Here is a 21,624-nt window from a genome sequence, read left to right as displayed (position 1 = left end):
AGGGTAGGGTATTGGACTGCTTTGGTAAGTTTTTTACAAAAGTCTAATGCAAAACTGACCGAAGCAAACCGCTGCCGAAGTAGTTCGATACTCTGTTATTTTTTTGTCCCTCTCTAACCATTGCAAAGCATCTTAAAACAATTGTCTTCGGCTGGTCGTTCACGCGAGTAGGGGAGTAGGTACACAAGAAAGAAAGCGAAAAAGAACGAGAAATAGCTTGAATGGAGAATTCTGCATTGTGTGATAGCGCTAGCAACGAGAACCTCACATGAGGTATGCAGGCTGCTTACGAGCAAGACTAACAACACTGATTTGAAGGGGTTAAATACCTTTGGGGCCATCCACATACCACGTTGAAAGCTTGGGGGGGGGTCGTTTAATGTCCACGGTCCATACATTTTTTTTAGAATTTATATGGGCAGTTGTCCACGGAGGGGGAGGGGGGGTGTAAAAATCGTTAACAATCTGTCCACGAGGTATGTGCCTGGCCCCTTTTTGCTTCTTAATTGCATAAAAGTAGTAATTTTCTGAAAGTTCTGTTAATCAATAACAGAAAAACACGATTGTTCATAGAAATACCAATTATTTGTAGAGTAATGCCCGTTTCCCCCGAAACGCTGTTTTTTTTTTTTTTGCAGAGGTTTTCGATGTTTACGATAAAGACCCAGCAGATCGACTGAAATCAAAAAACTCGTATTATTTCATTAGTTTAGTAGTGTGCCGGGTATCTGAACGATCATTTTCATACTTATTTTGTTTTCAGTGCAAACGGGAACGTTCCCGAAAAAACATGTTTTGAGCGCGAAAAATTGCATTAATTTTTTTTTTCGGCAAAGTTAAACTTCGTTTATCAAAAACGATTGTTCAATGACCGGGAAATTTAATAACAAATATTTTTAAAACACGATGAAAAAATCGATTCAGTAGTTTGACCGCAATCGTAAACACGACAAAATCATTTTATGATAAACACCATTCCAAGATAAACGAGTATAAAGCTCCAAGCGCTTAGCTCATGCGGCCGTGACGAGGCGCGTCTTAAATCGTTCTAACTTTCTCCCTATTGTTCAGATATTCATGAGAAGCTGTGAAAATGTTCTTAAGAAGCTGTACTCAAAGATAGTGCAATAAAAAAAAATTCCGGTTTTTTGAAAAATTAAAAAGGTATATAACCCCTTAACTGCCGTGGGCTGGGATTTTGACGTAAACGCCAAATTTTCAAATTTCGTTTTTTTACGTAATAATATAGTATAAATAGCCCACTTCAAAATGCTAGTTGCCGTTTTTAAAAATATTGAAACATAACTGAGAAATATCAAAAACAAGAAGTGACGTTAGCGCCATTTTGTATAGGAATGACGATGAGATAGAAGTGCTTCGATGCTTCTGGAGCGATTATGTGTTTCTGGCGCTTACGTCAAAACGCCAGCCCACGGCAGTTAAGTGCACACGTATTTGGTTTAGCAAACTGGTAACTCAATAGTAATTTTCCTAAAAAGAGTATGTAGTTTGGCATACGCTCCATTCAAAATATTGCAGTTTAGAAACCTTTGATTGTATAGGAAAACTGTATAAGAATTTATGGTGTGGTACGAATACTACTTTTTCAAGAAAAATACATACACCTTTTGAAACAAAGAAAGTTAACTTATACTAAATTTTAATTAAAAAACGAACAGGCATTTTTTTCATTTTTCCTGTGAAAACTTGCAGTTATAACAAAACTTAGCAACTTCGCATACTTTTTTTTATGAAAAAATTTTCTATACTAACAATTGAAAAGGTTTGAATTTTTTTGTTTTTTGTTTCCAAAAAAACTATAAAATACCTAAATTAGTTCCGCGTGCTCCAAAGCAAATTATAACAAATGATGCCATTTCTGTAGATATGTTAGATATGCTTTTGTATACACAGTTATCGAAGGTTTGATATATTTTGTCGTTTACTGTGTAAGAACAAAAAGGTAAGAAAAATTCGCACACGAATAGTCAGTAGGGTATCCCAAAAAAAATCAATGTTTGAAAGGCAATGTGCTAAATCCTAAATTGAAAAAAAAATTTCAGTCAGAAACTAAAATTCTGACTGTAAAGCGGGGTTCATGATGAAAATTTATATAGAAAAAGATCCTTAATATCTTATCGGGGGGCTGAGATATTGCTGTTTTTATAAGTGATGAAAAACTTAGCGTTCTTTACAAATACGTCAAATAATTGTTTTATTTTGGGAGAAAAAAAACAATGTTCAGAAAATAAATGTATTTTCGGATGGCTGATAACTTAGTAGAAGGTTTAAAAATTCGGAAAAATCCGGGAAAAAACTTAGAACGAAAATTGTGATTTTAGTGTCTTTCAATAGAAAACTTTATGTTGTTCGTAATATGTAAGAGATAGAAACATGATGTCTTCGACAAAGTTTCTTGTTTGAGAGAACAGAAAATGAACCTATGATCAAAGAATAAATTTTCTATTTCACTCATTGGTGGATTAATCACCCATCATTCTACATTAAAAGAAGCTTTTTCAAATATCCTGAAACTTTTCCGTTATGGCCTGCAATCAACATTTGAATCACTATATAAGTGATTAATCGCACAAACGGTAAAATAAAACACAACGCGAAAAATATTGAGCTTTTGTGGCATTTTTGTACAAACGCTAAGTTTTCCATCTCATTTAAAAATGTCAATATCTCGGCTCCTCTATAAGACATCAAGAATCTTTTTTTATGTCAATTTTAACCATGAATCCCGCTTTCCAGTCAAAATTGCAGCTTCAATTTTTTTGTATGTGTTTCGAAGGGTTTAATCAAAAATTATGAGAAAAACATATTTTTTGTGATGTTTGATGGGCTCTGTGAGTTAAATAACTGGATGCGATGCTGAACCAAACCATGTAAAATATTCAAAATTAACCCTACAAAAATAACAAAATATATATGAAAAAACGTGGGAATCCAACGAAATTACAAAAAGTGCAAAAGAGTGGTTTCTTAGCTTAAAAAGTCATTTTTTCATAAATCACATTTGGACAACCTGAAAACAATTTTTTAGTAAGTCGAAATGTTCTACAAAAATACTATACCTTGACTTTTGCAACATCGATTTTTTTTGGAACAGCGTGCTCAGGCTTGTGAACGGTCTACACTTTTCAATGATATACGTAATTTCCTAAATCTCCGCACACAACGTACATATAATTTAAAATGTCAAAATACGTTTGAAAATATCAAAATACTAAAAAAATGTCGTGGTAGCAAGCACTCTATATCTGCCGTAAAATACGTTTAAACTCTAAGTTTTATTATTATATCTATTTGAATTTTAGCCTGATCACTAGGGTGGCAATGACTTTACGGAAAAAAATTCATCATCGAATTTCAAAAACCGACCTTGTGCATTTTGTTCATTGACCTGAAAAATTGATCTATGCAAATTTTCACGTCAGTCGGGTTTGATTTGGGTGTGCCTCAGAGCGCTCAAAGTTTTGATTTTTCGACTCTCGAAAATCTACCTAGGGAGAGTACAGGTCGCACTCGATTAACCGGTACATCGAAAATTTTTTCATTCCGGATAACCGAGTTTTCCGGATAATCAAATCACACAAAAAATACTGAAATTTTGCGATTAACGAACATAAAATAAATATTTCTTTTCTTTACCTTACTTGTATGGTGCAGTGGCGTAATCAGAAATTATTTTTGAGGCAAAAATGGGAAATTTTGAGAAGCAAAAAAAATAAATTGGACATTGATTATTTTCACTTAATTCGAACATGTCCCAAACATGCCGGAAGTGACTTAAATGGTAACAAATATGCCAGAATGGATGGAAAAGGCAAAATTGCGGAATAAAAATTGAAAACGGTCACCAAAAAATAAAATTCCGGATAATCGAGTCTCCGGATAATCGAGTCCGACCTGTACATGAAATTGAGAAAATGAAAACTTTTTTTTTCAATGCTAAATGACATCAAAATGCATAAAGCGTCGAGATCTGGAGTTATCTCAAAAAAAATTTTTTGACCGAAAATCGACCTTGAGACTTAGCTTTTCTGGGCAACCGAAGGCTTAATATGCAATGTTCTCAAACTGGCTTCTGGTCATTTTCGCAACTCGTTCAAACCAGATGTAATTTATTTCAACTATCATTGGGTATCTTCAACTTGATTTTCATTAGGGTGGTTCTTATTTATTTTTTAGTAGGGTAGTTCCAAAAACAATTAAAATAATTTATTATGTTATTGGAAAGGAAAAAGCAATCACTGGAGGAAACTCATGTCATTAACACTGCGTTACTCGCGCCATGACCATATTTTTCTAATAGAAAATTACAGAGTTTTGTACAAAATTTAACTGTGCATGTAACGAACGGGTTAGAAAGTTAGGTTTTTTCTTCTCCTTTGAATATCATAAAATTCCATGGTTTTCGCAGTTGCCACCACCCTTACAGAAAGTAGTTTTTCCATCTTTGTGGTACATCAAGTATAAGATGTCAAATAGGCAAATGAATATAAGCATTTTTTCCTACTAAACCACTTCAAATTAAATTTTTATTTGGTTTGCAACCACCCTAGTAAAAATCAAGTTGAAGATACCTAATGACAATTAAAATAATTTACATCTGGTTTGAAACGATTTGTGAGTCAATTTAGAAACTAGTTCTAAAATATTCCATATTTCTGGTTGCCCAGAAAACGGCTAAGTCTCAGAAGATCGATTTTTGGTCAATTTTTTTTCGTGATAATACCAGGTCTCGACGTTTTTCTGCATTTTTAAGACATTTGGCATCGAAAAAAAATCCAATTTTTCTAATTAATAATTTCATGTACTCCCCCCTTGGTACATTTTTAGGAGGCGAAAAATCACAACTTTGAGCTCTTTGAGATACACCTAAATTATGTCCGATTGAGCTGAAATTTTGCCTAGATGATTTTTTGGGCCAATAAATAAAGTGTACATGGTCGGTTTTCGAAATTTGACATAACTCTTTTCGCTGCCACCTTAGTGATCACTTTGTGTAGGAAAACAAATGTTTTTGCATTTCAATAAACATCAAAAGTGGCTTTACATGTCATGAACTCTAACAAAAAAGGGTACGGCGCATTTCGCAGCCGCAAAAAGTTTTCTTTTGTTCTGGCAAAAATAAAATACTTTTTTGGTTGAAAGCATTTAACATATTAAATTTAAAAAAAAATCATTGCTCAAGGTAAGATAACATAAATGTGCTCCAAAATGCAGGTTTGTTACTTTCATCAATATGTGAAGGAGTGAATATTCACCGCTCACTTCTTGCCAAGTATACCGCTGCGTGTAGCAATTTTTTGCACTTAACTTCTTTATTCTGCTTTGTGCTGTGTTTCTACCGCCCGCAGAACAATTTATGCTTGCTTTATACAGCTGAGCAAAACAAGAGTGGTGAATATTCTACTGAGAATACACAAAAGTACACCGCGGTGCGCAATGCTGAGATAAATTTGATAGCGTTCGAAGAGCAAATATGTGCGACGGGCGGCTGGATTTGTTTTCTTTTTCGGTTTCGAGATGCAAAGCAAACAACGCAATCTACTTTCCTACCTTGATGCTCCCCTCATTTTATATATGCTTAACCCTCTAGTGCCCAAGTTAATTTTCAGACGAATTTCGAAAAAAGCTCTATGAATCTTTATAAACATTTTTTAAGTATTGATTGAAGCTTTTTAAAGGTGTAACTGAAGACCCTCTAAAGGCGGCACTGGGCACTAAAGGGTTAAGAGACACACTATAGAAGCACTGCCGTTAGCTCTGTTGTGTGGTTATTGTGCACAATGCCCTCTCATGTGAGAAAGCTTACACCAGTTTATTATCTCCCTGGATATATATTTTAGATTTCACCACGGTTTTTTTTTTTTGCAAGCAACTCAGATACCCACGATTCGCTGCTCTCTTAAAGCAACTACCTACAACTTTGCCTTAGAACACCAGTCAAACAATCAATTTTGGCTCTTGAAATATTTGTAATTATCAAAACCGTTTTTACACAAGCCTTTTGACGTGGGACTACGTATACTTTGCTTTTATGAACTGAGACTAATTTGATGTCTCGAAGGTAAAGGTTTCCCAAAAGTTTGTGGCAACCCTTTTCCTTAAACAAACCATAAATCTGCTGTTAGAACGTAATAAAAACTGATGTCTTGAAAGAAAACATGCTGGTGAAAGCAACAGTGTCGTACAGTATATGTGTAGCAGAGAGCCGCAGGTCTCTCGTCTTCTAGCGGTACACTTCTATTCGTACTGCAGTACAGGGATGCCACATATACAGATTTTTCAGTATTTTACAGATTTTTTTAATAAAAAAGCAATACAGAATCTGTATTACAGAATTACAGAATATTGCCAAAATTACAGTTTTTTTGCTATTCCGTCGAACTGAAATCAGTTTCAAATGTTGAATTCTTTTGAAAGATTCACAAAACGAACGTTTAAAAGTATTTGTCAGGACTTCTATGTAGAACTCGAAAAACAAATTGCAAAGCAGTTCGATTTCACAAATACTGTTTTGCAAACGGCAGCTCTAATTAATCTTGAAATGAAACTAGAAAATTCGTTTTATGCGATAATTCGTCAAATTCGTAGCAGTGACTGACTGAAAGGGGTTGGATAACCTAATTCGCACGCTAGAAACTTTGTTGACCGCAAGACTATCAGAAACAGATGACGTAACTTGGTCTGAGTTTTTGGAAACCACTAGTCGGAATAGTGAAATAATGTTTCCGTTACTAAGGTCATTAGTGAGAAATTGTTCAATAATTCCACATATTTTGTCTCGTGTAGAACGCATGCTTTCAACAAATCTTAAATCACGAGTCGCATGGCCCCTTAGCAAGGGGCTCAATTTAAAAGCTAAAAGCTACGTTGCAGACCTAGGAAGCGCTCAAATTAACGAAATTATGAAAGGATAAATTTAACAAAAAAATGTATTAACTTCACGTGAAGAAAAATGAAAGATACCGTGTCAGTTTGATCCTAGCCTAGTTTTAGGTTTTAGACCAAGAAAAATAAGCTTAAGCAAAAAACGATGATTTCTTTCAATATGTTTTGCAAGCAAGAATTTTTTCATCCAACATTTTTAGGTTGCTCGATATTCGATACAGATTTTTTTGCCCGTGATACAGATATACAGATATTTGCGAAATAAAAAACAGAAATAAATGTGGCAACTCTGCTGCAGTACGGTATTATTCGTATTGCAGCGGTTAACTTCTGTTTGTACATTTCTATACGTGTGCAATTGAGTAAAAACTGCATTATTGCTGCTGATGATAGAGTGAAAGTTTATCTCATGAATATGATTACCTTAGATTACCCAACAAGAATTGTACATTTTTGCAACGGTTACAAGTTATGAATTATTCTTATTTCATTTTAGTTTCGATATTCACTAAATACTCGTGACAGGATAATATCGAAAGAGTAAATTTAATACAAATTTATAGAAAAGAAAGAACCGGCGAATGCTTGTTTTTTGTCCATTGACTAAGCTTGTTTCAAATTCTTTTTTAAAATTTGAACATTGTTAGATGATATTTTTGCATTTGTAACTTAACAAATAATATACGTATATTAGTTGTCCTCGTAAAATAGTGAATGTCATTGTTAGCAAAAAAAAACTTGGCGAGCAAAAGAACAAAAATGAATCTTTTTGATCCTTAACTTCGTTGTAACTGTTGATTGCTACGATTTTTACTGGAACTATATAATAGGTACACATATCTTCATTTGTTTGGCTATTAGTGAACCATATTAGTAAGAACCAAGTAAGAGCTTCCATATTATTTGAAAGGAAAAGTTTGATTTTTGAGTAAATAGAGTAAATTCTGATTAAGACACATTACGTGAAATTCCTGGTGCTTCTTCAACAAGAGTGATATGCGTGTATCTTGTCAAAAAATTTGTTGTTTGCACAACAAAATACCTACTACAGGCACAACATCATCTAATGTAAACGAAATTCTTTCTAGTGCTGTTAAAAATATATTTTTAAAAATAGATTTTAAGAGAAGGCTGAGAATAGAAAAATGTGAGTCCCTGAGCAGATGAGTTGATTCTGTCTGCGGACTCTGTAACTTTTGTAACAAAAAATCCCTTTAATTACAGTGTCTAGTCTCACGTCATCATTTCATACAACCCTAGGTCTGTACACCTTGTAGTATTTCGAGAATAAATCGAGATTCAAAAAATACTAATAGCACAAAATAACATCGAGTCAAAAATTGCTGTTTAACGTTAACTAACATTTATAAGAAAATTAAAAAATAGAGTATTTCTTCACTAGAATATTATCACCTACGGAAATCAGTGAGTGTTTCTGTTACTCTCAAGGAGAAAAAAAGAAACTAAACTTAAGCAACAGAGTACAAATTCACCTATTTCGGCTATAAGTTTATTACAGTCTAGTCAATAACAGTTTTAAAGCCATTTTTAAGAAATAATTGAATTATTTCATAGTTATTTTTGATGTAATTGCATATTGATTTGTTTCCTTTGAGTTTTAAAGATCAAATCTTTCTTATTTGATTTCTGTTTTTTTTTATATTTTATTTTTTTCAATTATTATATCGGATATCAAACGTTTACGACAGTAGTTTTCTCTAGCAGGTTTTTGCTGCAGGTACTGCAGATAACCACTGCAGGAAACCACTGCCGAAGACGTTCGATATCCTATTTTTTCTATTTGTTTATTAATTTCATGAATCAGTTAGAGAACGTCCATTTATTACGTAGCCCAAAAATGACTATTTTCGACCCCCTATCTTTTTGTATAAATCTTCAAAATTTTCCGTATTAGCTGCAATCTTTGTCAGACAGACTCCCGTCGCTTCCTCCCAAGCGTTACGTATTTCATGGATGTTTCTAGAGCGGGGGCCTAGTGTGGTTGGTAACGTCTCCGCCAACCACGCTCGACGCCTGGGTTCGAATCCCACCGCCGACATAGGGTCGATGGTTGTGAGGTGGCGTGATCCACTCACAACCAACCCAACTGGTCTAGATTCAATCCTAGCCGACACCGGGAGATTTTCTGAGGCGAAAAATCTCTAGGATCACGCCTTCCATCGCATGAGGAAGTAAAGCCGTTGGCGCCGGTCCGTTAATAAACGGGTCGTGAGTTAGGGTCCTGGGTGTGGAGTCGCCTCCCTGGGCGTCGGTGATTGGCCACAACAGTGGCGGAACTAGACCGACGGAAAATAAGCGAGAATAAAAAAAAAAATGGATGTTTCTATGACATTTTAGCTTTTGATGAGTCATATTTGAAATTTAAAAATAATTTATTTTCCTACAACTGGCAATCGAAGGTTTTGCCCTGGATCTCAAACTGAAAAAAATAAAAACTATAACCTGTACAAGTTATTATCACTACGAGCACCAAAATTCACAGAAATGGGTAAAAAGTTACAATCTGTTTTTTTTTTTACTAGTTTTTTCTTTAGGGCGAAACCTGTTCTTACCAGTGTAATCGAAACATATACAATCGAGTCTGTATGTAATCGAGTCTATATATTATCAAGTTTTACCAGCACAAATTTCAATTCTATAATTCAAAGAAATAATTATACTAGCAAAAAAATCCTTAACTTCGTTGTAACTGTTGATTGCTACGATTTTTACTGGAACTATATAATAGGTACACATATCTTCATTTGTTTGGCTATTAGTGAACCATATTAGTAAGAACCAAGTAAGAGCTTCCATATTATTTGAAAGGAAAAGTTTGATTTTTGAGTAAATAGAGTAAATTCTGATTAAGACACATTACGTGAAATTCCTGGTGCTTCTTCAACAAGAGTGATATGCGTGTATCTTGTCAAAAAAATTGTTGTTTGCACAACAAAATACCTACTACAGGCACAACATCATCTAATGTAAACGAAATTCTTTCTAGTGCTGTTAAAAATATATTTTTAAAAATAGATTTTAAGAGAAGGCTGAGAATAGAAAAATGTGAGTCCCTGAGCAGATGAGTTGATTCTGTCTGCGGACTCTGTAACTTTTGTAACAAAAAATCCCTTTAATTACAGTGTCTAGTCTCACGTCATCATTTCATACAACCCTAGGTCTGTACACCTTGTAGTATTTCGAGAATAAATCGAGATTCAAAAAATACTAATAGCACAAAATAACATCGAGTCAAAAATTGCTGTTTAACGTTAACTAACATTTATAAGAAAATTAAAAAATAGAGTATTTCTTCACTAGAATATTATCACCTACGGAAATCAGTGAGTGTTTCTGTTACTCTCAAGGAGAAAAAAAGAAACTAAACTTAAGCAACAGAGTACAAATTCACCTATTTCGGCTATAAGTTTATTACAGTCTAGTCAATAACAGTTTTAAAGCCATTTTTAAGAAATAATTGAATTATTTCATAGTTATTTTTGATGTAATTGCATATTGATTTGTTTCCTTTGAGTTTTAAAGATCAAATCTTTCTTATTTGATTTCTGTTTTTTTTTATATTTTATTTTTTTCAATTATTATATCGGATATCAAACGTTTACGACAGTAGTTTTCTCTAGCAGGTTTTTGCTGCAGGTACTGCAGATAACCACTGCAGGAAACCACTGCCGAAGACGTTCGATATCCTATTTTTTCTATTTGTTTATTAATTTCATGAATCAGTTAGAGAACGTCCATTTATTACGTAGCCCAAAAATGACTATTTTCGACCCCCTATCTTTTTGTATAAATCTTCAAAATTTTCCGTATTAGCTGCAATCTTTGTCAGACAGACTCCCGTCGCTTCCTCCCAAGCGTTACGTATTTCATGGATGTTTCTAGAGCGGGGGCCTAGTGTGGTTGGTAACGTCTCCGCCAACCACGCTCGACGCCTGGGTTCGAATCCCACCGCCGACATAGGGTCGATGGTTGTGAGGTGGCGTGATCCACTCACAACCAACCCAACTGGTCTAGATTCAATCCTAGCCGACACCGGGAGATTTTCTGAGGCGAAAAATCTCTAGGATCACGCCTTCCATCGCATGAGGAAGTAAAGCCGTTGGCGCCGGTCCGTTAATAAACGGGTCGTGAGTTAGGGTCCTGGGTGTGGAGTCGCCTCCCTGGGCGTCGGTGATTGGCCACAACAGTGGCGGAACTAGACCGACGGAAAATAAGCGAGAATAAAAAAAAAAATGGATGTTTCTATGACATTTTAGCTTTTGATGAGTCATATTTGAAATTTAAAAATAATTTATTTTCCTACAACTGGCAATCGAAGGTTTTGCCCTGGATCTCAAACTGAAAAAAATAAAAACTATAACCTGTACAAGTTATTATCACTACGAGCACCAAAATTCACAGAAATGGGTAAAAAGTTACAATCTGTTTTTTTTTTACTAGTTTTTTCTTTAGGGCGAAACCTGTTCTTACCAGTGTAATCGAAACATATACAATCGAGTCTGTATGTAATCGAGTCTATATATTATCAAGTTTTACCAGCACAAATTTCAATTCTATAATTCAAAGAAATAATTATACTAGCAAAAAAAAACTCGAAATTTTTATCCAGAAGCACGAATGTTTTTGTGTGAAAAAAACCGAAAATTCATTTTATCATAGTATTCCTATGCGGTATTAATGTGTGTTATTCTGATTATCATGGAGTATTGGTTAAATTGAATTAGTCAGATTGAATTAAATTAGTCATGCTTCCGAAAAATACAAACAAAAACATTTCATCAAAAAAACACATCCATCAGAACTAAATTTTTACTCACTAAACTATGACTCCTGCAATTCCTTGCATCGGCGAAAACCTTGCAGGTTGCATATTGTTCATTGCAATTAGGATTTAATATACCATCAATTACGACGGCACTATTACTCAGTTTGAGAATCATTTCCGCATCGCTTCGTTTTGCTTCATTTACGCCTCTTGAAATATTATCTGTTTCCAGGACTCGTTCCAACCCATCACCGTTCGTACCTTTCACTCGAGTTACCCCTCTCACTAACGGTTCGGTTGGCCCGGTTGTGCCGGTTGAAGAATACTCACAGCACTTTCCAGAACCTGAGTGTAATTCGAACAACCTTCCAGCAAAACACTTCTGCCGTTGCTGCTTTTTCTCTCTTTTCACACAAAAAAAACCGTTCATTGACAACTGTCACAAAAAGCACTTGCACGATTTATTCGTTATCTCAGGCCCTCCGATTTTCACCGGGAAAACCACATTTTCCTCATTATTACATTTTGTCATCGACACCGTTTGGTTTCGGTCCAGGCCGCGAAGGCAAACGGAGCAAACCGAACCGGCGACAGCTCTCAATTCGAGCCCAAATTGGCACTTGCAAGCGTGGCGAATCAGTTCAGCCCGGAAAGCCCGACCAACCGAGAAAAACACTTTGCATCGAGAGTCCACCGTCTGCCTGTTCCTCGCGTTGGCAAAAGAAAGCGAGAAAATCGAATGAAAACAATATTCCTATTCGCACCAGCCTTCCTTCCCCTCCGACCGCGCTCTGCACCCGTGCAATTGATGAAAAGTCGTTTGTTATTCACGTACTATCGTCTGCACACCGCGTATCCTTTCGTACTACTAACGCAGCCTGAGCGTGTCGGCCTACCAGTGTGGGTGGCGGTTTCGCTCCTTTCGACCCGACGGTGCCGACAAGACTGACAGTCGGAACCAGGCTGCCGCAAGAGTTTGTGCGGGTGTCAGATATGGGTCTCCTGTTGGCATCACCCGCAACCAGCCGGGCTCTGTTTGGCTTCGGACGGAGCTCGAGCAGCCTCTGGCTCGCAGTCGTCGCGTGCCAACAGAGGGCCCGAGTGTCGTCGTCCTTAACGCATGTGGGTGGTAAGCTGACGATTGACGGCGACGGCCGTGTGGATTTTCGCTGACATAACGGTGAGTTCTGTGCCAGTTGCAGCAGTTGCTCAACTGCTCGATTGCAAATGAAGCTTTTGAGTGTCGATGAGTGCTGAGGCGCAAATGAAATGAGAAACTCTATCAGCCAAGGTACGAATTACGATTTATAAAAGATAATGTAGTCGAATTTGTTCAATGGGATGATAGAAAATATTAGCCGAACTTGGGTGAAACCTATCGACACAGATTTCCGTTTTTTGTGTTTCTAAGCTGAGCCAATAACTATTGATTTCTTTACTGACTATATCCAGCAAAAAAGAGATTAGTAATGCGATAGCAAAACAGTTAAGATAGTGATGTTGTGAAAACTTAGCTGCGATGAAATTGTTGTCTGAATATTTTCAATTGTCGGGGAACATCTCTGAGACTTTTTCTTTGAAGCTATAGCTTTTTCTCATTTAAGGTTTTTTGATTGCGGATTTTGTTCTGATTTCGGTCAGGACAGGAGATATGTTTTTTTTTTCTTCATCTATATGGAGATATGTTATCAATTTCAACTAGTAGTGGTATATTTAAAAGCTATTCAATAGAAACTCACTAATTATTTAATCAGAAATCTATCACTATAAATATCTTCGAGCTTCTAGGTCACATAATACTAACCTCAACCGGTAGTTCCTCTAAACTAATTACGGTCAAACCATTGCAACTCGTAATATGTGTTAATGTACAACCGCAAACTGCATGAACAGCCGCATGCTTCGAGCGTCCGTAAGTTTCCGTCGTGGTCGCCGAGTGTCTCATATCGCTCCATACAAACGATATCACAGTCGAGCAAACGCCCACTGGGAGGCACACATCCTAGTCGAGCAGCCCACCACCCACCGGCCGAAAGCCGCTACGCTTCTCACGCCGTGGGAGGAAACTCACTCAGAAGCTGTGCATCCCGAATCCGGTAGTGGCGACCGACTTGGCGAGTGACGATCGCCCCGAAGGACGACATCCTCACCGAACCGGTCGGTCGGCTAGAGCTTCTGTCGCACGGGATTCTCTCTCAGTGCGCTCGTGTTCGTCCTCCAAGCAACAACAGTCGGTCGAAATCCGCGTTCTGAACCTTCTGCCTAAAATCTCCACTGCGCGCCTCCCTGTAAGGTTACCTCATCCTGCCGGTGGGCGACGACGCGAAACTCGTATCGGTTGGAAGGTTTGCTTGTTCTCGTTGCACGGATGCAACCAACTCGAGAGAAGTGCGGGACGCGGTTACTGTGGGATCAGAATCGTGCTCTACAGAGCAGCAGCTGTTTTTCCTCTGCCTGACTGCCTGCGCCAGTTTGTCTAGCTAGTTGCCTTCACCATTCTACACGGTTGAAATTCTCGAAATCCGTACGGCACGGAATCGGTCCGGGGAACCGTGCAGCCCACCGTCGCCGACTGGGTGTACATGTGGCTTGGCAGGCAGCAGTTATGCAAGCGCGTGACTTGAACGTTTTGTGAAGGAAAACTTCGTCAGTTCCCAGACTAGCGTCCGAGTGCCACCCCTCTAAAACATACCCAACCCGCGAAAATTGCAACCATCGTCGGTGCTAACATCCAGCGATAGTACATTAGAAAGTGGATGGCCTGCTTTTTGGCTGTTGACCAGTGAATGGGGAAGGGGTAGTAGCGGATGACGACAAGGTGTATGTGTGTATGTTTTACGTGCAGGGTACAGTGCGGTGCGGGGATCCCACCGGAAGAAAAACGAAAAAGCTGTGAATCTACTGCAGAATATGCTTAGTGGACGGCTTTTCCGCTAGGCCTGCCACAACAACAAGAAGTAGCAATGTACGAATATGTCGATAGGAATATGTTTCGTTTCTAGTATGGATTATCCTGGACGATGGAGTACGTGGAATATGTGCGAAAGTGTATAACCAGAGAAATGGCTAGAATGAAAAAAAAACCAGCATGACAAACCAGTCGCTGAAACAGGATAGGCACATCGGTTGTGCAATGTGCAGGATGCGCACTCTGTCAGCCGGTGCTATCGTTATTTTTTGTGTGTAATTTTTACTGCCCCAAGGCAGACCGAAACATCAAAGTGGATCCCGACTATGGATATTAGCCAACGCTGTGTCGATGTTGCAGTTAAATCTCTCATATCTGTTGCACATCGCCCGGAGGATTACTTTGGAAAAAGAAAGTTTGTATTTTATGTGAAAGTTAATTAAGGAGTAGGATACGTCGTTAGAATGTTTGAGTGGTATAACGAGAGCCCGATTTTTTCAAGCAAATCTGGTATCTAGATACGCTGCGAGATAGTAAATACTTGTTCATGCAAATTGGTACGAAATGGAGTTTTAAACTTTATGAAAACTGCATTGCCATTTTGGCCGCAAATGAGGGTGGATATGTCCTATGATGAATATAAACTAGGGAGCACTGACGATTTTATTCGTGTCGTCGTGACGGGGACATCTGAGGATTGTGCGAATCTACAGGTACTAGTGAGAGCATATTTTTTTTGAAAAAAAAAATTGGTTTTAAATGTTCAGCCGAGGTGTGCCTGTGCACTGCGAGAAAAGTTATTTGCTACACTTTATGGTTTTAGACTGTTGATATAGGCATTATATATTACTGCCATTTCTGGAAAAAAGAGGCTTTGGAATAGATGGAATAGATATTTATTAAATATTTGTCGTCGTGGGTTCGAATCTTAAAGAATCAGGCCATTTGGTTGTCAAAGGACTCTAGCATGGGTTTATTGTCAGGCTCCCCACCACGTACCCTTCTTTCAGTCTGAATTCTACAGTACCCTTGTTGACTCTCCTTTTAACAAAAAATAAGTCCCTATTTTAATAAAACTGGTGTGAGTAACGTGTGAGTAACGAATTGTGTAATTAGGCGATACTGTTAGGAAGGACAGAGAGGCACGGTATAGTAGAGAAGTAGGCTTGAAACGGAAAGGTAAAACTTACACACAAACACGGATATGAATGATAAGCGTATCACTTACTCCAATAGTGATACTGCCAACAATATGAAGTGCGGAGTATAGAAAACACTTGGGCAATATCACAATAGATTTATTATCTGGTCGCATTGATGAGTCCACACAGAAAAAAAAATATTTCATTTCTGGGACCAACGAATTTCTGGAATGCACACGCAAAAGTGCGAGAACTGTGTTGATGTGGTGTAACGTAACACAATTATATACTGACAAGTTTTGCTTGTGGTGTGTTTTTTGAATAAAAATCTGATAGCTGCTATGCAGTCATGAGCAACTGTAGGTATTGTTCAGTTGAGTTACTCAAAATCCTCCGATAAGACACCACAGGTTTTTTGGAACCAATGACCTATTTTTGGATTAAAATCAATATTAGTTAACGAGTTTTAAGATTTCTACGAAAATATTCACTATAGCAAACCCGCTGAAATTTTTCGATCAGAATTACGCAAACGCCGGATGTTGATTAAAACTTCGCTTTTATCCCTAAATTAGGAGACCAGTGATAATGTTCCTACTTAATTTCCTACTAGTCAAAGCAAGTATAATCCTTCGATGCTTAATTGTTTGCTCTGCACCCTATAGGCTATTGCATTAGGTTTTCGTTCAGGTCGAAGGAATGATCCTTTTTATGTAGAGTTTATTGTTATGTTTCTATCAGCAAACAATAATTGGATGCAGCTTTAGACTAATACTATTCTAGCTGATGGAGATAGTAACATTTAACCTCTTTTCACTTGGTGAACTCAGAAAAAAAAATATTCTAAACAAAAGTTAAACTTTCATAACACGGTTGTTTCGGATAAAGTTTTTTTAAATGTTTTTTATTTTAATTTAAATGACTAAGGCAATACTGCTTAGTTTAGTAAGGTCTATACATCCGCAAAGTTTCACTAAATTCTGAGAAAGTGCTGCCCTCAGTCGAGTCAGCGCGATATTCCTCTTTTTTATTAATAGAGTTATTGTACTTCTCTGCATGTTTGCAAAGTATATTAACCTACCCCGGGCTATCCTACTAGGGTTAGGCTTTGCTTATGTGACGTCTCAGTGGAAATTAATTTCAGAGACTCACTAATTTACTGCTACATGAAAATAATTAATGTTTCTGGTAGACTAACTTAAAATTAAGAATATCACATAAAAACTTCAACCAAGATTATCGCGAAGATTTTGCTTTGGGAATTTTTTCAGTTTGGATTTGAAACTATTACGGTTGTGTATTTGCTTCAATGTTGTTGGCAATGCGTTGTATCTGTTGGACCAGTAATTGAGATTCTTTGAGACCTAACGTTGTGGGTGCTCTCTGTGAATCGCAAATTATTCGCGTCTATAGTAGGATGAGTGTGGCCAGCAGGAAATAACTGAATTGAGTAGTGGAAATTAGTGATTCTTACTTGTAACTATCAGTAATGTCTAACTCGTAACTGATTACTATGTAAATATCAGTAATTTGCATTTGAGTTTTAAGCAAATTATCAACGCTACAGTTGTTGTTAGCGTTGCTTTATTCAGTGGTACTTTTAATTCAAGCAACCTCGGCTTGACTTTGTTTTTCGTTAACGGTATTGCATATGTTTGGTGATTTAGGTTTACATTAGAAAACTCCAATCCAATCCGTATTGTTCATTTTGCTGAATATTAGTCAATCGCCAGAAATTGTATTATTTCGGACACAAGAGCTTTCGAATGCGGCATAGAGCGCTCCCATGTCACATTAGAAATTTTCTAGCCCTCACTCAGAATTTTTCACAGAAAGGTTATATTCTACATAAGTCCATTCCATACTGCTTCTCAACCTGCGGAGAGAAGCTTTTCGATAATACGACGATTAAAAACGGGGCTTAGTGAGGTCAGCACGCATAATAGATCCTCATATCTAGTTCTACTCGATACTGAATCAGCTTTGCTGAAGGAGGTTGGCGTTGACGCTTTAATCCATTAGTTCGGAGATTCAATTCCGATTGAAGTGATCTTTTTTATTGCATTTGTTTTTTTTTTTTTTTGTTACGATACTTTGTTACACAACATTTAATTATTTTAGCATTTAAGCGTTTATCGATTTTTTTTTCAGTCGTTATTTCATCGATGTTTTTTCAATGAAAAGTTAGGAAAAATAGCCACCCTAAATAAATTTGCTTAGTTGCTCCTATGTGAAAATTATATGACTGTAGAGTGCCTACCTCTCCTATAAAAAAACTTCAGACAATGTCAGTAAGAGAAAAACTTTACTGATAGTTAATGATATGTTTTCTTACTGATAACTATCACTGATAGTTTTTCCATCCCTAGTGGAAATTTTCGCTATGGAGAATATCGTGAAAAAAAACATGTTAGTTTGTAAATCGCAAAGGACATTGATAGGAAGAATATTGTAAGCGCTTTCGGAATAGAGTTCCAAAGTAGGAAATTGTTTGTTAAATATAATTTTTAAGCGTTTAAAGATTTGCAAGCCCGACCTCTGGCAATGATGAAACAGTTGAAGCGCGAATGAATATGGGCTATGTAAAATTTTGAAAAAAAGTTACGTAACAGAAGTATCATACTCGGCGCAGTACTCCACATAGTGAATAAACTTTCGTTTCGATATGCTTGATATGTTCAGACCAACAAAGTGTTGGGTCCAAGATCAACTCTAAGTATTCAAATGATATAATTTCCTTGGTTACACATGAATTTAGCATAACGTTTTCATGCACAGGCATTCTGAGAGAATGGAAAAAACACACATTTTCTTTGTGAGAGATTAAGTGAGAGTAAGTTGCTTTTGAAAATTTCAAATCACTATTCATGTGCCGTACCATAAGTCCAACATCACGATGTGGATAAAATGAGCAGTATCGTCTGCTAATAGGCGTGGGATACCTGTCAGCCGGAGCCTGTACAAATCACTGACATACAAACGAAAGAGAAGCGGATCTATATTACATCCTTGCTGCACGCCCACTTCAATAGGCATCAAAGAACTTTTATAGGCTCAATATAAACGGGTGTACCGTTTTCAATATCCCCAATCCCATAGCTTTCGAGTTTATTCAACAGAATGGAGTGGCATAACGTATCGAACGCTTTCCGCCAATCGAAAAATAGAGCACCAACTACTTGTTTAGAATCAATTCCTACGATAACATCGTCTAACAATTCTGTGATTGCTGTAGCTGTACTACTTCCTTCCCGAAAACCATACTGTAGGTTATCCAATACACTATGCTAATGATGAAGCGATTCAATTCTATTGACTATTAATTTTTCAAGAATTTTATTGAATACCGTTAGCGTTGAAATCGAACGATAATTACTTGGATCGCAGTAATTTTCAAACAACCTGGGAAGTCTAGGGATGAGCAATAGAATAAGTCGGCAATGGAATGTGATACGCATATAGATTGTGGAACCACCGTCCCCCGTAGTTTAATTGGTCAAAACACCATGCCAGAGACAGGGAGATTGCGGGGTCAAGTCCCGTCGAGATGCGGCATATTTTCCAAATCTGTATAATATTCCCAGTTTGCTTATTTTTCGCTTTCCCTACTGCACACATTGTCTGCTTAATGAACTTGAATGTTAACACCACATGGGTAAAAACCGTTGTTAAAAATAGAAGTTAAGTTCAAAAAATTTAGCCCTACAGAGCACCTTCCGTTGTTGTGTCGCACTTGCAAGCACGACGCAGACTGACTTTGGTCTCGATCACACGAGTCTATAAGAGTTATCAGCATCAGCTGACTCTTCTGTGTGTGATGAGACATTCCTTCCAGTCTATAAATAACGCTTGCACAGTATTGTGTGTATTTGGGGATGAGCAATAGAATAAGTCGGCAGTGGAATGTGATACGCATATAGATTGTGGAACAGTACCACCGTCCTTCGTAGTTTAACTGGTCAAAACACCATGCCGGAGACAGGGAGATTGCGGGTTCAAGTCCCGTCGAGATGCGGCATATTTTCATGATTGTTTCATATTTCCAGTTGGCTTATTTTTTGCTTTTCCTTCCGCACACATTGTCTGCTTAATGGATCTGGGTAGTATACTATTTTATTGAAAGCTTCTAACGCAGTAGCCCCCAACATTTTTAGATCCGCGGCCCCTTTGCGAAGCATAGAGAGTTTTTCAATACGAGGCTGCATTTTCAGCCTCATATCCTCCTGCAAGTCTAATTTGTTTCACGTCTTGGTCCTAACACGCACTGCCCATAATCGCATAATAACTTATGCAAAATTGGCTGTTCGGTCAAACGACACTTTTATATTTTGACCTTGAATGCATTGTTCCCTATATATTCTTTCAAATAGACAGTTCAACCAAACTTAGTATCACGAAGAAAGTACTATTTTACACTATGTATACTAGACTGGGACACGGTTATAGTTTAAGTTTCCATACGGTTATAAGTTTCCATACGATTTTATATCGGAAAATTAACTTTATCAAAACTTATTCTGTAGAGACGTCCTTGGCTCTTGAAATATTGGCCGAATTGGCTCTTAAAAATATAGCGATACATGATATTTGTAGGAAATTTCCCTGGGAAACCCCCTTCTGAAGACCGTAAGACGTTACAATGCTTGTAGAAAAAGTTATTCACTCCAAACTGATTGAATGTCTGACGAACGGCTCACCATGGTATTTTTTCAGCAACACTGCTACAGCATGCTGCTATTGCAAACTTGCTTAAGGATGAGAGATAATTTCGCGTGGAAGTAAGCTTGAAAGTGTAATTTTTACTCATAATATCTTCGGAGAAGCCTCCAAGATAAATTTTACACGATACCATTTCTTATTACATGAGTGAATTTGCAACAGCAGCATGCTGCAGCAGTATGGCTAGTATGATTCAATAGTAATCCGATCGTCAGACATTCAATAAATTTGGGGTGAATAACTTTTTCTACAAGCATCGTAGCGCCTTACGGTCTTAAGAAGAGTTTTTCCAGGAAAATTTCCTACAAATATCATGTATCGATATATTTTTAGGAGCCAACTGGACATCTCTAGAGAATAAGTTTTGAAAAAGTTGATTTTCCCATATAATATCGTATCAAAACGGTGAAAATTCGGGCGCAAAAATATAGTTACACCGATCGATCTGAAAAATTACACGGTTGTTATAGGACCCATAAGGAACACGAAAAGTGCATGGGAGCTGGAATTTATTTTTTGTCCCACCCTAATGTATACATTGAACATTACTTTTGAAGTCAAATTTGTTGAATTTATTTTCAATGACACTTTTATGGCGTTACTTTCAAGCTACTTCTGGAATATATCACAGTGGAAATGATGTTTTTCTTGTATTCAACAAGCATGAGCTGGACAAACGGATCAACGGTGGTTGGTTACCGGACCAGAATAACTTCCGAGTTCCAAAGGATGCAGATGTGGATTTGGATGAAAGCTTTTTTGACAAAAAAGTTTAAAAAGTTAAGAAGTGTGACAATTATACTATTTTATGCATACTATTTTATGCATTTCCCAATAAAAAGCACGAAATCCACAAAATGTCGAATTTTACATGTGATCACTGGCAGCGCAGTAGAGTTGAAAATCCGCTTTCACAGAGGTATCTAGAAAGTCAATTTTTCAACCACTGTTCTAACAAAATTCGAGAGAAAGTAATACAAGCGGAAATGTTGACGAATCCACAGTTTTTTCCATGCCAAACTATTGATCAGCAGCTTAATTTCATTTCGTAGGCTGGAGCTAGGAAAATGGACTCCGAGACTCGTTACAAATTTGAACAAGGATCAACTGGAGGATCATTCTGTTTACACGGCTAGTTGATGACCTACATGCTACAAAAGTAT

At 37.1% G+C, this 21,624-nt stretch overlaps 1 protein-coding gene across 6 annotated transcripts in view; it reads left to right on the top strand.

Moving 5' to 3' along the window:
- The first annotated feature begins 13,903 nt into the window (after positions 1 to 13,903).
- Positions 13,904 to 21,624, top strand: part of LOC129731234 (tyrosine-protein phosphatase Lar) — a 279,571-nt gene continuing 271,850 nt past the window's right edge. For 5 of the 6 annotated variants that reach the window (XM_055691070.1, XM_055691072.1, XM_055691069.1 and 2 more), the window contains exon 1: positions 13,904 to 14,657. The gene's annotated coding sequence lies outside the window, so the exon portion shown is untranslated. The remainder of the gene's footprint in view (positions 14,658 to 21,624) is intronic. The other variant, XM_055691068.1, reaches the window with a different exon arrangement.

The sequence above is a fragment of the Wyeomyia smithii genome, chromosome 3, assembly GCF_029784165.1.
Source record: "Wyeomyia smithii strain HCP4-BCI-WySm-NY-G18 chromosome 3, ASM2978416v1, whole genome shotgun sequence".
NCBI classification, from domain to species: Eukaryota; Metazoa; Arthropoda; class Insecta; order Diptera; family Culicidae; genus Wyeomyia; species Wyeomyia smithii.
The sequence above is the reverse complement of the archived record's forward strand: the minus strand, read 5'-3'. Positions and strand labels throughout refer to the sequence as shown.